Genomic DNA, 19,408 nt, shown 5'->3' on the forward strand with positions numbered 1-19,408 from the left:
AACTCTTAGAGGAAAGCATAGGAAGAACACTTTCTGACATAAATCACAGCAAGATCTTTTTGACCCACCTCCTAGAGTAATGGAAATAAAAACAAAATAAACAAATGGGAGCTAAGAAACTTCAAAGCTTTTGCACAGCAAGGGAACTATAAACAAGATGAAAAGACAACCCTCAGAATGGGAGAAAATATTTGCAAACAAAGCAACGGACAATGGATTAATCTCCAAAGTATATAAACAGCTCATGTAGCTCAATATTTAAAAAATAAACAACCCAATCAAAAAATGGGCCAAAGACTTAAATAGACATTTCTCCAAAGAAGACATACAGGTGGCCAAGAGGCACATGAAAAGCTGCTCAACATCACTAATTATTAGAGAAATGCAAATCAGAATTACAATGAGGTATCACCTCACACTGGTTAGAATGGGCATCATCAGAAAATCTATAAACAATAAATGCTGGAGAAGGTGTGGAGAAAAGGGAACCATCTTGCACTGTTGGTGGGAATGTAAATTCATACAGCCACTATGGAGAACAGTATGGAGGTTCCTTAAAAAAACTAAAATTAGAACTACCATATGATGCAGCAATCCCACTACTAGGTATATACCCAGAGAAAACCATAATTCAAAAAGACACATGCACCCCAGTATTCACTGCAGCACTATTTACAACAACCAGGTCATGGAAGTAACCTAAATGCCCATCGACAAATGAATGGATAAAGAAGATATGTTACATATATACAATGGAATATTACTCAGCCATAGAAAGGAAAGAAATTGGGTCATTTGTAGAGATGTGGATGGACCTAGAGACTGTCATACAGAGTGAAGTAAGTCAGAAAGAGAAAAACAGGCATTGTATACTAACGCATATATGTGGAATCTAGAAAAATAGTACAGATGAACTGGTCTGCAAGGCAGAAACAGAGACACAGATGTAGAGAAAGACGTATGGACGCCAAGGGGGAAAGCCAGGCGGGGGGTGGTGGTGGTGGTGGTGGGGATGAATTAGGAGATTGGGATTGATATATATACAATAAACATATGACGTCTACACATGTATAAAATAGATCACTAATAAGAACCTGCTGTATAAAAAATAATGAGTCAAAAAAAAAAAAAAAGAATGAAGCCTTCCACCTACTAAGTCCTGTTTGACCTGGTCTAGCACAAAGAGCAACAAAAAGACTTCAAATGACATTTTAGAAGTGAGGACAGTCCTAAATTTCTCCTACCACGATGGCTTGAATAGCTTTAAAGCAAGGTGGAATCTCAGACCTGATGTGTGTGATTAGAAGACGGGGCAGGGAATGCTTTCCCAGACACAAGAAAACCCTTGCTTGCTGTCCTTGTGAGCATAGATTAGATAGGTTTGGGAGTAGACCAGAATCAAGGTGAAGACAGTGAAGTCAGTTCAAAGGCCTCTGCCTCCCCTCTAAGCTTCATTTGACCCCGCCCTGCCTGAGCTCCCAATGTGTACCCCCCAAGGCCAAACCCTCAGTCTCCTTCCTTCTTCCCATCCCCAACAAACTCATGCATTCTACACTCTTTACCCTTGACTCTATAATTTTCTCATTTTGTTCCTCCTCCAGCCCTTCTCATTATATAGATAGAGCCTGACCTACATGAGATTTTATCTGTTCCTCAGTCTTTCCAAACACTCCCCTTCCTTCAAGTACTAGTTCACATCTCAGCACCCCCATGATGTGATCTACTTTGGTTCACATTAATTCCTACCATTTCTAAATCTTTATTTTATATATTGTTAAGTGAAACTCTGTTTGCCATCTGACTATATACTTCCTCAAATAACATGCATCTTTAATTTCTCTCCAAGTGCCTGGTGAACATTACTCTCATCTTCTATTACATTCTTCATAGGGCCTAGTCTAGTGTGGAAAATGTACAAGGTACATAAGATCTAAGATGACACAAGCTGACTGTTTAATGATGTTATTGTTGAAAATATTTATACGTTTCAAAGCATCTTCACAATAGGATCTGTTTCCTTTGTAGAGAAAATATTGTTGGTCTAAAAGAATAATTTTAGCAATGAGAGCGAGACTCCCATTACAGTCACTTTGGTTTGTTCTAGTGGTAGTTTTCAGCCCTTTGGAAGCAGTAAGAACAGTTTTAAAATTTAAGATGTGGATGTTAAGTCACAGATAATAGCAGAACCAGACCAACGCAGTTTTGAGTTTGCAAATGTCAAATCTGGCTCTTTCTAAAACGGATCAAGAAAAATAAAACCCTTAACTTTTGGACCCTCTGACTTTATCTTACAACTGCAGAGCCAACCCCATCACAGCCTAGACCATCTGAACTGTTCCCCTGGGGGAACCTCCCCCCCGCCCCAGGACATGAGTCTAGAGAAGGCAGCAATACTAGGATTCCTGTCTCTCTAGACATCTTTTACAAATATGTTATCTCCTAATCCAGAATTTCAAGTTTACCTTGTATTATAGGCCTCAAAAAAGCCTGTTTCTGAAATCACTGTTTTATCTTTTTCTCTGGTAACTAAAATCCTGGGGAAAATACAGGCTACCTTCAGAAAGCCTGCTGAGCTGCTCTGAAGAATAAGGTTCTGCTGATTTAAAAAAAAAAAAAAAATCTGATCTCATAATCTTCTTTAGAAATACATAGGAACATCAAACTGATTTATCATGGAATTATGCAGTTGGATGATTAAGGTGTTTCTGAATCCCGTTTTAAGGGATCTGAGACGAGCTTTATCCCATGCCTATATCTCCTCTGACATTTCCTATATTCTTTTTCATTTTTTTAAATTATTTTTTTTTTGCGGTACGCGGGCCTCTCACTGCTGTGGCCTCTCCCGTCGCGGAGCACAGGCTCCGGACGCACAGGCCCAGCGGCCGTGGCTCACGGGCCCAGCCGCTCCGTGGCATGTGGGATCCTCCCGGACCAGGGCACGAACCCGTGTCCCCTGCATCGGCAGGCGGACTCTCAACCACTGTGCCACCAGGGAAGCCCTCCTATATTCTTTTTAGAAGGAGCAGAACAATTGAAAAATTACTAGAAGATTAGCTATTCTACATTCTACACACTTCATTCCTAATTACTGTTTCTCTGTAACTTTCGTTAACCCATCAAATAACTGGTCATTTCTGGAGGGCACTTGCATATATGGAAAAGCTGTACCCATTTTTCTTTACTGTATGCCAATTTTCTTCTATCTCATGTGAAACTGTCCCAATCACTATACAAAGAATAATATTTGCACTCATTTTTTCCCCATCCATGAAGATGTAATTGTAAGAATTTTTATCTGGAAGGTACATTAGTGATCCCTTTGGGAAACAGAGACCCAGATAGGTCTAAAGACCTGAGGGCTCAACCCAAGTCAGAGGTATCTGTGGGCCCAGAAGCAGACTCCAATCTGTGGGTTCAGAGCCTGAGGCTCTTTGGGTTGCCTTACTGTTACCCTTACATAGTGGTTTGGCTTTATCTAGTAGCATACCAACATTTCAGCCACCTTTCCTATACTTATTCATCCTCCCCTGACCTTATCACCAAAATTTGTAGACAAAATCTGATACTCCTCCCCTACCCATCTTGGTTGTGCCAGCCTATCCTGCTGCACTGTCTGTCCCCCACCCCACTGTCTTGTTATCTGCTTCTAAGATTCTTTCCTTTCTCAGGTCCCTCTGCTTGGCTAAGCCAGTTTCTCAGGTCCTAAGTCTCTCTTGGGCTATTACTCAGTGTTGCTTTTCTTCTATTGACAAATCCTGTAAAGCTTCCAGAAAAACTCTGCTCCTCCACAGAGAACGGCATTCCCATCTTCAAATGTCTCTGGCATATACGGCATCCATTTTTCAAGTTTATGCCAGGCACTAACTGATGCCTTGCTGAAGCCAGTGGATCAGTTAAAAACAAAATGTGGTTCCATTATTTAGAGATAATTCTCATTTTGGAAACAGGTTTACTCTGTTGGATTTAACACCAAGTGAGAAAAGGTCACCCTGCTTTCAATGAAGCAAAAGTGGCAATAGCAAAAGTTAATTCAATATTTAAGGAACAAATTGCAAGCCAAGTCACTTCCTTCTAGGTCAGAACCAAATAACACTTATAAAGTGCCTAAAACCACTGGGCGCTGTGCTTCCTGCCTGTTACACTGGCTTTACTGTGCCATTTTAACTTCACGATAACCCAGGGAGCAAAAGGATACAACCCAGGTCTGTCCAACTTGAAATACCTGCATTTTCTACAATATATAATGAAAACTTGCCTCTTTCAGGCTGGGCCAGGGGTCAGGGTGGGGCAGTCTCAGGTGTGCCATCAAATCCAACTCTCAGCTGTGGTTTGGCACCACCTAGTGGCAATTTTCTTGCTCCTCTTAAAGACACAAGAAGTTCCAGGCCCACGACTGGTTGGGATTTCCAGGCAGTAGCGGTGATTCTGGTACCTGCTTCACCACCTTAACCCAAGGAGATGGAGCCTGTATAATTCTGAAGCTCTTCAGTTCCTCACTTCCTGAGGAGGGGTCACCTGCCATTTTCTATCCTCCAAGCTCCCTGTGCACCCCCTGCCCCACCACCAACATACAACCAGGAAACTAATAACTATAGGTGGAAGACTGCAGGCAATGGTCAGTTTCCTCATATGGAGATGGGGAAGGGCATTAGCTGTACTTGCAGAAATGGAATGTTCAGGTTCACTGATGAAACTCCATGATTACTTATATTTAGTTGAAAAAAAAAAAAATATATATATATAGCTGAAATGTAGCAATATCTCTAAGAGCTAGTGAAGAGAACATATAGTAGTAGCTGTAATAGTATTTGAAGATATATTATATTGGATCTAGATTATCAAAAGAGCTTGATATTGGAAAGTGGGGAGTAGCCCATAAAAGAAAAACTAACCATTATCATAATGATTACTATACATAAAAATCTGCCAAACACATGTGTGAAAAGGTACCATACAAAAGTCAAGTGAAGAGGTGGGCAGTCATTGCTTACTATGCCCTAGTGATGATTTTTTTGGGAGGGAGCGTGTTGGTTGGATAACTCAGATGAGACAGGCATGGGTTACAAACATAAATAATATGCAACATCCCCTAAAATTGATCCAGAGCATTAAATGGATCAGTTGGAGTATTGAGGCAGACAGACTTACCTATGTTGGATCCCTGGCTCTGCTACTTGCTAACTTTGTAAATTTATACAAGTTAATTTTTTCTGAACCCCAATTTCCTCATCTACATAAAGGACACAGGAATATCCATCTCAGTGTTTGTTATGAAGATTAAGTAAAATAATGCAAATAAAGTCTCAGAACAGTGCCCAGCACACAGTAAATCTTTAATAAATAGTAGCTGTACAATTAGCTATTACTGACATAATCATCATCATTATTATTATTATATTATATATATATTATTATTAATTCATTCTTATTAATTCATTATGAATTATTAATTCATTATTAATTCATTATTAATTCATTAATTATTCATAATTCATTATTATTAATTCATTTCTTAATTCATTCAGAAATCATACTTGGAAAGTTGACTTTAATATCACCAGGAAGAGCCTGACTGCCTCTAACACATTCTCTGTTGGAATATAACTTCACCTGAACTGGAGAGAGAGTGGGAAGTCACTAAGTAGGGCTCTATTTTCCTCCAGATGAAGGCATTAAAGTACATTTCAACCCCTCACCTTAGTAGAGAAATTTTAATAAAAAAACTTGCAAGTCTGGATCACTCCATTGACAGCCATTTGTTTCTGGTGGAAATGTGTATATGTCAAGCTGCAGACTAGACCAAACTCATTTTCCCTTCTTTTTTAAATCATTCGGGTCCTGTTAAAGGTCTTTCTATTAAAATGTTGGCAAGGGTATTTCCTGTCAGTATGGTTTCAATTTGTACACATTTCCCCCTATGTCTCTCTTCTGTAAATCTAACAATTTATTATTTCAGAAAGAGTATAACAAAATGAGTCCTAAACTTTCTGGACTCACTGACCTCTGGGGGGGGGGGTTTCCTTAAAGTAATGTGTATATTAGTGCATATTATATGTGTGTGTGTGTGTGTGTGTGTGTGTGTGTATACACACACAGTATATGTAAATATATGTACATATATTATAAACATACACACACAAAAAAATATCTTGCCCAAATTTTGGAGACTCGAAGACCCTAAGTTAAAAACTCTAGGTCTTAAATCAATTTCAGAATCACATTAAATCTTTAAAATTAGTGCCAGCAAGGCATTCAAAGGGAAAGTGCTGTAATATTCTCTCCATCCAGCACTTCTCTCAATGAACAGATATTACCTTCTGGTAGTAATGAAGTCACTCAACTTTCAACACAGAACTTAGGTAAGAGTGGTATTCAAAATGGTTAACCATCAGCACTGCAGGGGCATCAATCAATCAGAAAAGATGCCTTTAGTACTCAAGTTAGTTCCTGGAGTCCCTCAGCTGTTCTAAGATTTAACTGGACTGTGGAGGCTTACAGATGGGCAGCCCTGCCAGAGGTTAATGTGGTGGTGATAAGAGAGTCTTGGGACAGTAGAGTATGGTGTATTTCAATATTATAACATTCAGGACAGCAGTATTGGTGGGTGCCACATAAATATAAGCTCTATGTTTAGGTATAATAATGAAAAAATAATTTCATACTCAAAATCCACTCAAGATACCCTTGCAAATATGAGGAAAGAGAAAGTATTTTCAATCCTAAAATCTTGTGTGCCACTTTCACTGTAGATGGCTGAAAAAGACAATAAATAAACTTCACTCTCCTTTTTGGCTATTTAATTTAGTTACTGCATCAGTGATTGCTATCAATTTTTGGGGGCACCTATGATTTCCTTGAATTTTATAGCACTTTTGAAAACAGTGACATATTAAGGAACCTAGCATATGGTATTACATAATAAAAATGAAAATGATAGGAATAATAACAGTGTTATGAACAAAAATAAAAGTTACTTCATAATAATGCCAATTTTCGGGCTTTAGACTTTGAGTGTTATTTTACATATATCATCTCTTTTAATCCATGAAATATCTGAGGATACAGGGATTATTATTCCCACTTTACACATGAAAGTATTGTAGTTCAGAAAGTTAACCCACTCAACTTCTACACAGCTAGAAAGTGGAAGACAGTATCAATTCCTAGGTCTTCCAATTTGGGTTTAGGGCCCTTTTCACTACATTTAAGCATCCTAGAATTCCTTATGCAGAAAGTCAATAAGTAATTCATAACGTTCTAGAGATTAAAAGAATAAAATATTATCATTTTACCTTATTAGCAGTTGTATGTATTTGTGATCACATCTTGACATCTTATGTGAGAATCTTTACCCTTTTAATCTGAGACTAAAATAGAGTCCCTGGAAATAATAGAGGTCCCTGGACATCTGTGTCAACCTGGTGTCAGGGTCAAAAATTTCATATTTTGTTAGCTTATTTTCAAAGCTTAGTCTTACAGTTTTTTGTTTTTGTTTTTATAGGCAGTGTGATATGTTCAAAGGGATTAAATGTGTCCAGTGCAACCAGAGAAATGACAATATATTCAAAGTTTACAACATGGTGGGTACTTTTTTATTATTTTTTATTTTTTTGTCTGCACCATACATAATACAGGATCTTAGTTCCCTGACCAGGGATAGAACCCGGGCCCCTGAAGTGGAAGTGCAGAGTCCTAACCACAAAACCCCAGGTAAGTCCCTGGTGGGTACTTTAAGTATGTAATCTCATTCAATCCTTCCAGAGGCCTGTGAGGAAAGTATTTCATTCCCATTTTACAGAGGAAGCTGAAGCTTAAGTATGTAACGAGATAGCCCAGGAAACTCCACTAACAATCATAACTGGATTTTTTTTTGAACTTTATTTTATTAATTTTTTACATAGCAGGTTCCTATTAGTCATCAATTTTATAAACATCAGTGTATACATGTCAATCCCAATCGCCCAATTCATCACACCACCATCCCCACCCGCCACTGCTTGCCCGCCTTGGTGTCCATACATTTGTTCTCTACATCTGTGTCTCAACTTCTGCCCTGCAAACCAATTCATCTGTACCATTTCTCTAGATTCCACATCATGCATTAATATACGATATTTTTCTCCATCTGTCTTACTTCACTCTGTATGACAGTCTCTAGATCCATCCACCTCTCAACAAATGACCCAATTTCATTCCTTTTTATGGCTGAGTAATATTCCATTGTATATATGTACCACTCTTCTTTATCCATTTGTCTGTCGATGGGCATTTAGGCTGCTTCCATGACCTGGCTATTGTAAATAGTGCTGCAAGGAACATTGGGGTGCATGTGTCTTTTTGAATTATGGTTTTCTATGGGTATATGCCCAGCATTGGGATTGCTGGATCATATGGTAATTCTATTTTTAGTTTTTTAAGGAACCTCCATACTGTTCTCCATAGTGGCTGTATCAATTTACATTCCCACCAACAGCGTAAGATGGTTCCCTTTTCCCCACAACCTCTCCAGCATTTGTTGTTTGTAGATTTTCTGATGATGACCATTCTAACTGGTGTGAGGTGATACCTCATTGTAGTTTTGATTTGCATTTCTCTAATAATTAGTGATGTTGAGCAGCTTTTCATGTGCTTCTTGGCCACCTGTATGTCTTCTTTGGAGAAATGTCTATTTAGGTCTTCTGCCCATTTTTGGATTGGGTTGTTTGTTTCTTTAATATTGAGCTGCATGAGCTGTTTATATATTTTGGAGATAAATCCTTAGTCCGTTGATTCGTTTGCATATATTTTCTCCCAATCTGAGGGTTGTCTTTCCATCTTGTTTATCGTTTCCTTTGCTGTGCAAAAGCTTTGAAGTTTCATTAGGTCCCATTTGTTTATTTTTGTTTTTATTTCCATTATTCTAGGAGGTGGATCAAAAAAGATCTTGCTGTGATTTATGTCAGAGAGTGTTCTTCCTATGTTTTCCTCTAAGAGTTTGATAGTGTCTGGCCTTACATTTAGGTCTCAAATCCATTTTGAGTTTCTTTTTGTGTATGGTGTTAGGGAGTGTTCTAATTTCATTATTTTACATGTAGCTGTCCAGTTTTCCCAGCACCACTTATTGAAGAGACTGTCTTTTCTCCATTGTATATCCTTGCCTCCTTTGTCATAGATTAGTTGACCATAGGTGCATGGGTTTATCTCTGGGCTTTCTATCTTGTTCCATTGATCTATGCTTCAGTTTTTGTGCCAGTACCATACTGTCTTGATTACTGTAGCTTTGTAGTATAGTCTGAAGTCAGGAAGTCTGAGACCTCCCGCTCTGTTTTTTTCCCTCAAGACTGCTTTGGCTGTTTGGGGTCTTTTGTGTTTCTGTACAAATTTCAAGATTTTTAGTTCTAGTTCCGTAAAAAAGCCATTGGTAATTTGATAGGGATTGCACTGAATCTGTAGACTGCTTTGGGTAGTAGAATCATTTTCACAATATTGATTCTTCCAATCCAAGAACATGGTATATCTCTCCATTTATTTGTATCATCTTCAATTTCTTTCATGAGTGTCTTACAGTTTCCTGCATACAGGTCGTTTGTGTACCTAGGTAGGTTTATTCCTAGGTACTTTATTCTTTTTGTTGCAATGATAAATGGGAGTGTTTCCTTAATTTCTCTTTCAGATATTTCATCATTACTGTATAGGAATGCAAGAGATTTCTGTGCATTCATATTGTATCCTGAAACTTTACCAAATTCATTGATTAGCTCTAGTAGTTTTATGGTGGCATTTTTAGGATTCTCTATGTATAGTATAATGTCATCTGCAAACAGTGGCAGTTTTAAATCTTCTTTTCTAATTTGAATTCCTTTTATTTCTTTTTCTTCTCTGATTGCCATGGCTAGGACTTCCAAAACTATGTTGAATAACAGTGGTGAGAGTGGACATCCTTGTCTTGTTCCTGATCTTAGAGGAAATGCTTTCAGTTTTTTACCATTGAGAATGATGTTTGCTGTGGGTTTGCCTTACATAGCCTTTATTATGTTGAGGTAGGTTCCCTCTTTGCCCATTTTCTGGAGAGTTTTTATCATAAATTGGTGTTGAATTTTGTCAAAAGCTTTTTCTGCATCTATTGAGATGATCATATGGTTTTTATTCTTCAATTTGTTAATATGGTGTATCACATTGATTCATTTGCATATATTGAAGAATCCTTGCATCCATGGGATAAATCCCACTTGATCATGTTGTATGATCCTTTTAATGTGTTGTTGGATTCTGTTTGCTAGTATTTTATTGAGGATTTTTGCATCTATATTCATCAGGGATACTGGTCTGTAATTTTCCTTTTTTGTAGTATCTTTGTCTAGTCTTGGTATCAGGGTTATGGTGGCCTCATAGAATGAGTTTGGGAGTGTTCCTTCCTCTGAAATTTTTTGGAAGAGTTTGAGAAGGTTGGGTATGAGCACTTCTCTAAATGTTTGATAGAATTCAGCTGTGAAGCCACCTGGTTCTGGACTTTTGTTTGTTGGAAGATTTTTAATCACAGTTTCAATTTCATTACTTGTGATTGGTCTGTTCATATTTTCTGTTTCTTCCTGGTTCAGTTTTGGAAGGCTATACCTTTCTAAGAATTTGTCCATTTCTTCCAGGTTGTCCACTTTATTGGCATAGAGTTGCCTATAGTAGTCTCTTAGAATGTTTTGTATTTCTGCAGTGTCTGTTGTAACTTCTCCTTTTTCATTTCTAATTTTAGTGATCTGAGTCCTCTCCCTCTTTTTCTTGATGAGTCTGGCTAATGGTTTATCAAATTTGTTTATCTTCTCAAAGAACCAGCTTTTAGTTTTATTCATCATTGCTATTGTTTTGTTGCTATTTCATTTATTTCTGCTCTGGTCTTGATGATTTCTTTCCTTCTGCTAATTTTGGGTTTTCTTTGCTCTTCTTTCTCTAGTTCCTTTAGGTGTAAGGTTAGATTGTTTATTTGAGATATTTCTTGTTTCTTGAGATAGGCTTGTATAGCTATAAACTTCCCTCTTAGAACTGCTTTTGCTGCATCCCATAGGTGTTGGACTGTTGTGTTTTCATTGTCATTTGTCTCTAGGTATTTTTTGATTTCCTCTTTGATTTCTTCTGTGATCTTTTGGTTATTTAATAACATATTATTTAGCCTCCATGTGTTTGTTTTATTACAGTTTTTTTCCCTGTAATTCATTTCTAATCTCATAGCTCTGTGGTCATAAAAGATGCTTGATATGATTTCCATTTTCTGAAATTTACTAAGGCTTGATTTGTGACCCAAGATGTGATGTATCCTGGAGAATGTTCCGTGAGCACTTGAGAAGATAGTGTAATCTGCTGGTTTTGGATGGAATGTCCTATAAATATCAATTAAATCTGTCTGGTCTATTTTGTCATTTAAAGCTTCTGGTTCCTTATTTATTTTCATTTTGGATGATCTGTCCATTGGTGTAAGTGAGGTGTTAAAGTCCCCTACTATTATTGTGTTACTGTCGATTTCCTCTTTTACAGATGTTAGCAGTTGCCTTATGTATTGAGGTGCTCCTATGCTGGGTGCACATATATTTATAATTGTTATATCTTCTTCTTGGATTGATTCCTTGATCATTATGTAGTGTCCTTCCTTGTCTCTTGTAACATTCTTTATTTTAAAGTCTCTTTTATCTGATTTGAGTATTGCTTTTGATTTCCATTTGCATGGAATATCTTTTTCCATCCCCTCACTTTCAGTCTGTATGTGTCCCTAGGTCTGAAGTGAGTCTCTTGTAGACAGCATATATATGGGTCTTGTTTTTGTATCCATTCAGCAAGCCTGTGTCTTTTGGTTGGAGCATTTAATCCATTCACATTTAAGGTAATTATCGATATGTATGTCCCTATGACCATTTTCTTAATTGTTTTGGGCGTGTTTTTGTAGGTCCTTTTCTTCTCTTGTGTTTCCCACTTAGAGAAGTTCCTTTAGCGTTTGTTGTAGAGCTGGTTTGGTGGTGCTGAATTCTCTTAGCTTTTGCTTGTCTGTAAAGCTTTTGATTTCTCCATGGAATCTGAATCAGATCCTTGATAGGTAGAGCAATCTTGGTTGTAGGTTCTTCCCTTTCATCACTTTAAGTATACCGTGCCACTCCTTTCTGGCTTGTAGAGTTTCTCCTGAGAAATCAGCTGTTAACCTTATGGGAGGACCCTTGTATGTTATTTGTTGTTTTTCCCTTGCTGCTTTCAATAATTTTTCTTTGTCTTTAATTTTTGCCAATTTGATTACTATGTGTCTCAGTGTGTTTCTCCCTCGGTTTATCCTGTATGGGACTCACTGCACTTCCTGGACTTGGGTGGCTATTTCCTTCCCCATGTTAGGGAAGTTTTTGACTATAATCTCTTCAAATATTTTCTCTGGACGCTTCTCTCTCTCTTCTCCTTCTGGGACCCCTATAATGCGAATGTTGTTGCGTTAATGTTGTCCCAGAGGTCTCTTAGGCTGTCTTCACTTCTTTTCATTCTTTTTTCTTTATTCTGTTCCGCAGCAGTGAATTCCACCATTCTGTCTTCCAGGTCACTTATCCATTCTTCTGTCTCAGTTATTCTGCTATTGATTCCTTCTAGTGTAGTTATCATTTCAGTTTTTGTATTGTTCATCTCTGTTTGTTTGTTCTTTAATTCTTCTAGGTCTTTGTTAAACACTTCTTGCATCTTCTCGATCTTTGCCTCCATTCTTTTTCTGAGGCCCTGGATCATCTTCACTATCATTATTCTGAATTTTTTTTTTGTGGAAAGTTGCCTAGCTCCACTTCATTCAGTTGTTTTTCTGGGGTTTTATCTTGTTCCTTCATCTGGTACATAGCCCTCTGCCTTTTCATCTTGTCTATCTTTCTGTGAATGTGGTTTTTGTTTCACAGGCTGCAGGATTGTAGTTAGTCTTATAGTTTTTGTGTTTATAACAAACAAATCAGTTATAGTGGTCCTAGGAGTTTACCATTAGAAACTAATATAATTGCTACAGGAGTGGGTAACAAATCATTTATAAAAGCAGATTGTTCTAACTTGTCAGAAGATACAAAATTCTCAGAAGCTTGCAAATCATGAAAAAGAAAGCTAACAAGAGGAGAAACACTGTCCCATAGATAGCTCTCAGCAAATTCTATTAGCTTATTTCTAAGCTTAAGTCTTATCAGCAGGCTTGGTGTTTCTGATATAGAGTAGCTATTATGTAAGTTACATTGGAATGCAATAGGATTCCTGGCTGGTGGGAGGGGATGGACAGCAGAGAAAAAGCTGAGCCAGGAATTAGGTGAGATCCCCAAACTCGCTGAATGATAGTAATAGAATTAAGGTCCCTTAGCAATCACCTTTAGTCCTCTTACTTTAATCAGAGTGACCGATGCCCAGAGGACAGAAATTACTTCCTCAAGGTCACACAGTGGGTGCTGGTTTTCAGTGAAAACAGAAGATTTTTGTTAAAGGACTGAGAAAGCAAGTACTATATTTTTTGGGGAAGGAGAGGGGTGAGGAAGGGAGAAGAGGAAAGAGAGTCAGTGTTCAGTACTGCCTTATACAGATATACAGTAAGTCCCCTACATACAAAGAGTTCCCCAATTTGTTCATAAGTCCAACAAAGTTAGTCTAGGTACCCAACTAACACAATCGTCTATATAGTACTGTACTGTAATAGGTTTATAATACTTTTCACAAAAATAATATATAAAAGAAAACACAAAAAATAAAGAAAACATTTTTAATCTTACAGTACAGTACCTTGAAAAGTACAGTAGTACAGTACAGTACAACAGCTGGCATACAGGGGCTGGCATGGAATGAATAGGCAAGAAGAGTTACTGACTGGAGGAGGGAGAGGAGGTGGGAGATGGTAGAGCTGAAGGATCATCAGCAGTGGGAGACGGAGTGAAAGTTGCAATTTCACTCATGCCTGATGTTGATGGCACAGGCTCTGGCTCCTTGCTGGATTCAAGTCTGTTTACCCTCTTGAAAAAATATCCAGTGATTTCTGGGTAGTAGCTCTTTTTTTCACATCATAGATGACACGGTAGCACTAGACTGCATTCTGAACAGCTGCTATAACCTTTGTGTACCGTTCTACATTACGGTCCTGTACCTCAAAAACTAACTGTGCCTCCTCAGATAAAGAAAATCCCCTTGCCATTTCCTGTGTCATGAACCTCTTTGGTTCTTCAGTTACTTCTTCCTCTCGTCTCTCTTCGTCCTTTCTCTGGGCCTCCAATTCCATCAGGTCTTCATTGGTAAGCTCCTCGTGTTGCACAGCAAGAAGTTCAATGAAGTCGTCCTCTTACAGATCTAGCTTGAAATAAAGATACTGTACTACTGTACTCTATACAGTACTGTACAGTAAAGTACACAAAAGCACAACCACTTGTAGAGGATGCACGCATGTGACAATGTACACCAGACACGTGAACTAACTTACGTGACTGGACATGCAAATACACATTTGCATCTTTGAAAGTTCACAACTTTAAGGTTCATATGTAGGGGACTTACAGCACTTGGGAGAAATTCACATCGCTCTTCTTTACAAGCTGAAGGTTGGCATTGTTTGTATCACTATACAGATGAGAAAAATAATCATGGGAGAGTTTTTAAAAATTGCCCAAGGCCACTAGACTATTAAGTGATAGAGAGGGGATTCTGACCCTGGTTCTTCCATCTACAAGGCCTTTGCTCTTTCCGTGCTATCACTGTACTCACCCTAAAACTAAAGCTATAGATATCCAATTCATGCAAAATTACAGAATGAGTGTTACGGTCTAGATACCCTAGCAATATGTCCTGGAACTAGTATGTGTACAGAACCAGGGAGGTGTACTGAAACAGAATATACAGAGAATATATAGAGAGAAAGAATATTAAAGAGAAAAGACTGAAATCATGAAAAAAAAATGTTAAGCCTAAACTGCTTGCACATTGTTGGTACTTTATAGATAAGTAAATTCATTCCAAAAATGCATATAGTTTTCAGGAAATTAAACCCTTACAATTCTTATTAATTTATCCTTAACCCAAATTTGTGTTAATACGTCAACAGCAACAGCAAAGAATTCAGAAAGGTTTATTAAAATGTGAAGGTTTTTCTTTTCTGCAATAAAACATTTTCCAGCAGTACAAAAAAACTGGATAATGTAGGCATATATTCATTCCAAATCAAAAAGTCCACAAAAGTCAAGTGCTGCTTGAAATTCATCAAAAATCATTTACACATTCATCTTTAAGACAAGTCACTTCCTTTTGCTTGAAGGCCAAAGATGGAGATTTGGGTCACAATTATTCATGTTCCACTACTTTCTGTACCACACATCCAGGAGATTATCACATGAACCTTGCCACATTTTCTTGAATTATTAACTTTGTGAAAATAGACTTCTTGGCCTCAGAATTCAAACCTTTCTAAACATGGAACCGTCAACTTATGGTTCTGGCTTGACAAGAACTGCAGATTCCAGACAAATTGGTGACTTAATTACTTGCTGTTCCCTATGTGTCCCTGCTCTTCCTCCTTCCCCTTCCACGCACTTGCTTTGACAGTTCTCTCCGTCTCAAACTCCCTCCTCTTCCTATCACATTCTAACAAAACACCATCCCATGTATGCATCTCCTCAACATGCCTTGCCTTCCTTAGTACCATGGGGTCTCCTCTCTGCATTTTCTATTCATATCCATTCCTACCTCGTTTTAGAAAACACTCAATGTGAGCCTGAGTTTTCTGCTTCATTTGGAGAGAAAATCAGTGAAGAAGGTGGCATCTATAGAGACGAGGCAGAACCGGGCCCTTCATAGACATGATCAGACTAGTGCAGCACTTTTCTCTAAGAAGAGCCCTATCTGCCTCCTATCTGAGTGATCCTGGGCATTGGAACTTTGTAGCCAGCCCTCTGGATGATGGGTTTGAGTCCCTTCACATACAGTAAAAAAAAAAAAAAAAAAGATTAAATTTACTACCATCAGGGGGTCTTAAGCACCAGGACATGTTCAGCTCCTAGTTCTATTGCCTTAGAATAGCTAAGAGTGAAGGAAAACAGAAGAGATGAGTAGAATCCAAATATGCTATTATATTTTCTAAGGGACTAAACTAGAAAGTAGCGAGGTGGTGGCACCGAGGGGAAAAGGTTATGAAATAAGCTGGCCATGGCCCAAGCTTAATCTGCCTTATTCTCTTCACCAGTGGGGTTCAGTCGAGGGTCAGTCAGGCTTTTTACCCTGAGCAAGGCGCTGCAGTGGATTCAGTGTACGGTCACCCTCCTCATTCATCATTCATACAGAAGGTAAAAAGTCATTTAAAACCCAATATGAGCAAAGGCACAGAGCCAGATGCAGGGGCAAGTGATGGGAAAGGAACAGCTGGAAAACGTTTAAGTTGAAATAACTTAAAGTCCAATAACTTTAGAGTTAAAGGAATTATAAAGATTTTCTCCACAAGCCCTTTATTTTACAGAGAGAGAACTTAAGACCTTGGAGGAGGATGGGTGCATGGATGTGGGTAGAAGGAAAGCTGAGACTAGACTGTTCCTACCACAAATAAAATTGGAAGCTATTAGTACTTTTTTGCCACAGTACCTAATCACAATGGTTTAGCCAGAAAAATTTACAAAAACAATTATGTGACTACTCTTCTCATTCTATTTTGCTACAGGCTATGTAAACAATAAAAATAGATTGGGGGGGTCTCTAATAGGGCAAATAACGCTGGATACTTGAATACCTTTCCTTGATTCAAGACTCTAGAATTGTATGTGCTCCTCCTTTGATTCAACCCTGATAGAGCAAATAGGAATTTTGGCTAGAGTTGTTTGTTTTTTAATCAGTGTTGTCTTAGTGTTGTTGGAGATTGCACACTTTTTATAAAGCTCTGTTAGGTAAGTTCTCTTCATTGGAAGAGGAGATTTTGTTTTTGTGAATTGCTCCTGTCTTTGCTGGCATCCCCTAGGGCATCGTTAGAACCATGTGGTCTTCAATATTAGAATCCAATCCTTCTTTGTCTGCTGCAACCAGCATCTCCAAGCCTGCCATGGACCTTGGTAAACAAATATTTACACACTGTGTTCTCCTGGTCCTGGCCACAGATTCTTTTGGTCTGCTGGCTTTCTTTCCCCCTACCATTGTTTCCTTGTCAGGGTTATGGGAAATTTCTGGTTGCTCACCATGCAGTGTGCATAAGAATCCGAGAAGTGGTCCTCTTGTCCATCTTCTCAGGTTCTTCACCCTGCTGGAGCCCCTCTACCATCCTGACATCATGCAGAACTCAGCACTTTTCTATGAGGCTTATAGTTGCCTAAATAAAACCTTCTGTTCCAGAATCCCCTCAAACTTATCCAAGGGTCCCATCTTCCCTTGATCTCCAGATCTTGACCTGAAGCAAAAAGGGAAAGGGTGCTGGGCATTTCCTGGAGACACTGCATGTCAGCTCAACTCTGGAACTCCTTCAATTGTTCCTTCCAGCCCTTTAGTCACAGTCTTGTCCCCTTCGGTGTTTTTACGGTTCTCACTATTCAAAATACAACCAGAAGCTGATAATTCCTCAATCCTCCACTGCTACCATGATGGTCTCAGACACCATCAGCCTTCACTTGTATCACTGTAATTGTCTAATCACTGGTCTCTGTTTCCTCCACTGGATCTCTAGAGTTGATATTCAGAAAAGCACCCACAGTGACTCCTTTAAAAATGCAAGTTACATAACTGGCATCATCATTCGTCTACTCTACACGTACTCTCTACTGGCTTCCCCTTCACTCGGAGTAAAGTCCAATGTTCTGACGTTGACCTAAGAAACCCTTTGTGACCTGCCCTTCCCTCCTCCTCTCTGGCAATACTCTAGCCACCTCCTGACTCGGCCTTTGCTTAGGCTGTTCCGTTTCCTCAGACCCCCGAGATCTGCATGGCTTTTCCCTCACTGCCTTCAGGTCTGATCACTTATCACACATCAGAGAGATTTTCCTCACAACTGTGTATAAAATGGAAACCGTACCTTCTGTGACACTCCTTGTCTCTTTCTCTCTGCCCTCTGCCCTTTTTTCCCCTGTGGCAATTATTACCACCTGACTTATTGTTTACTTTTGATGTACTTATTGCCCAACTACACCCATCAGAATGTAAACTCCATGAGAACACTGTTTTGTTCACTACTGCATACCCCATGCCTGGTACATTGTAGATGCTCCATAACTAATTGTAGGATGAGTGAATAAATGAATGACTGAATGAATTCTAAACTCAGAGTCCACCCAACTTTGGTTCTTTATATGCAAAATCAGTGTTTTGGAATGTGAAAAAAATCCCGCAAGCAACCTACATTGAGTTTCAAGTCTGTTTCTGCTTCTTGTGCCCTTTTTAAAAGCCAAATTTGAAACTCAAAGCTGAGCATTGATTTCTTTGCTCTGGGTTGTATATGTCCTTCTTCTGAGGCTTAAAAGATATTGCCTCAGTGGGCAGAAGACGCTGGAACAACAAAGGGAAAAGCAGGAAGAAAAATCCTCTTTTATGAAAATCCTCAGATCGCATCCCTCTACCTAAGAATGTTGTAATAAGGATTTAAATGGTTTTGGTATTACTTTTGCCTAGACACTTCCTTCATGCCCAAGCTCGCCTTGAATTCCTTGAATATTGATAGGGTAAGCAGCTTGTACCTCAGGTTGAAATTAAAAAGAAAGCAGACTGCACCAAAGCAAAGCTGCTGAAATTTTCTGAAGAACGCAGGGGGAGCTGAGGCCTGAAATAGCCAGTAAGGACATTTGAACAAGAGACTGCCCTGCTAGCTCTGTTTTTAAAAGTTGGATAACAGACTTTAATAATGAAACACAGAGTGCTTAACTGGACACAGTGGGGAAAATGAACAGAATGAGTGGCATCAAATGATGAATAGAATATTTTTGGAGTTTTCAAATTCAATAATGGTTAATACCTGGGTTGCAAGGTGGCAATCCAGTGTCATCTGTCCTCCAGTCCATTTTATCTAGTCTATATTTGTTACTGGAAAAATTTCACAGGTAAGTCCTGATTCTCAGTCTCCGTTTTAAAATGGAAGGTCTGCTAGTCTTACTTGTTAAGAAAAAATTATCCAAACATTGTAAATAACTCAAAAAGATTCTTACATGCTCTTTCAGTCTTAATAGAGCAATGTCTAAAATTTATACAAGATTAACACAATTCTTAAGATTTATACAACTGCCTCAGCCCTCGGCAACCTAGGCCCTAGACTCTAGGGATGAAATATTGTTTGATTTACTATTTACTATTGATTAGGGCCAAGACTTTTTAAAGTTAGATGCTCACTTGTAGAAGATTGGTTGTGAATTATTTTTGTCCAGTAGAAAAAATAATCCTGTTGGTAACGGTTTTATTACTTGGAAGGGTATTAACTGGTTTTGTAACTAAATTAATCTTATTTAAACACTCT

Source organism: Lipotes vexillifer, unplaced genomic scaffold (genome assembly GCF_000442215.2).
Source record: "Lipotes vexillifer unplaced genomic scaffold, Lipotes_vexillifer_v1.1 scaffold425, whole genome shotgun sequence".
NCBI classification, from domain to species: Eukaryota; Metazoa; Chordata; class Mammalia; order Artiodactyla; family Lipotidae; genus Lipotes; species Lipotes vexillifer.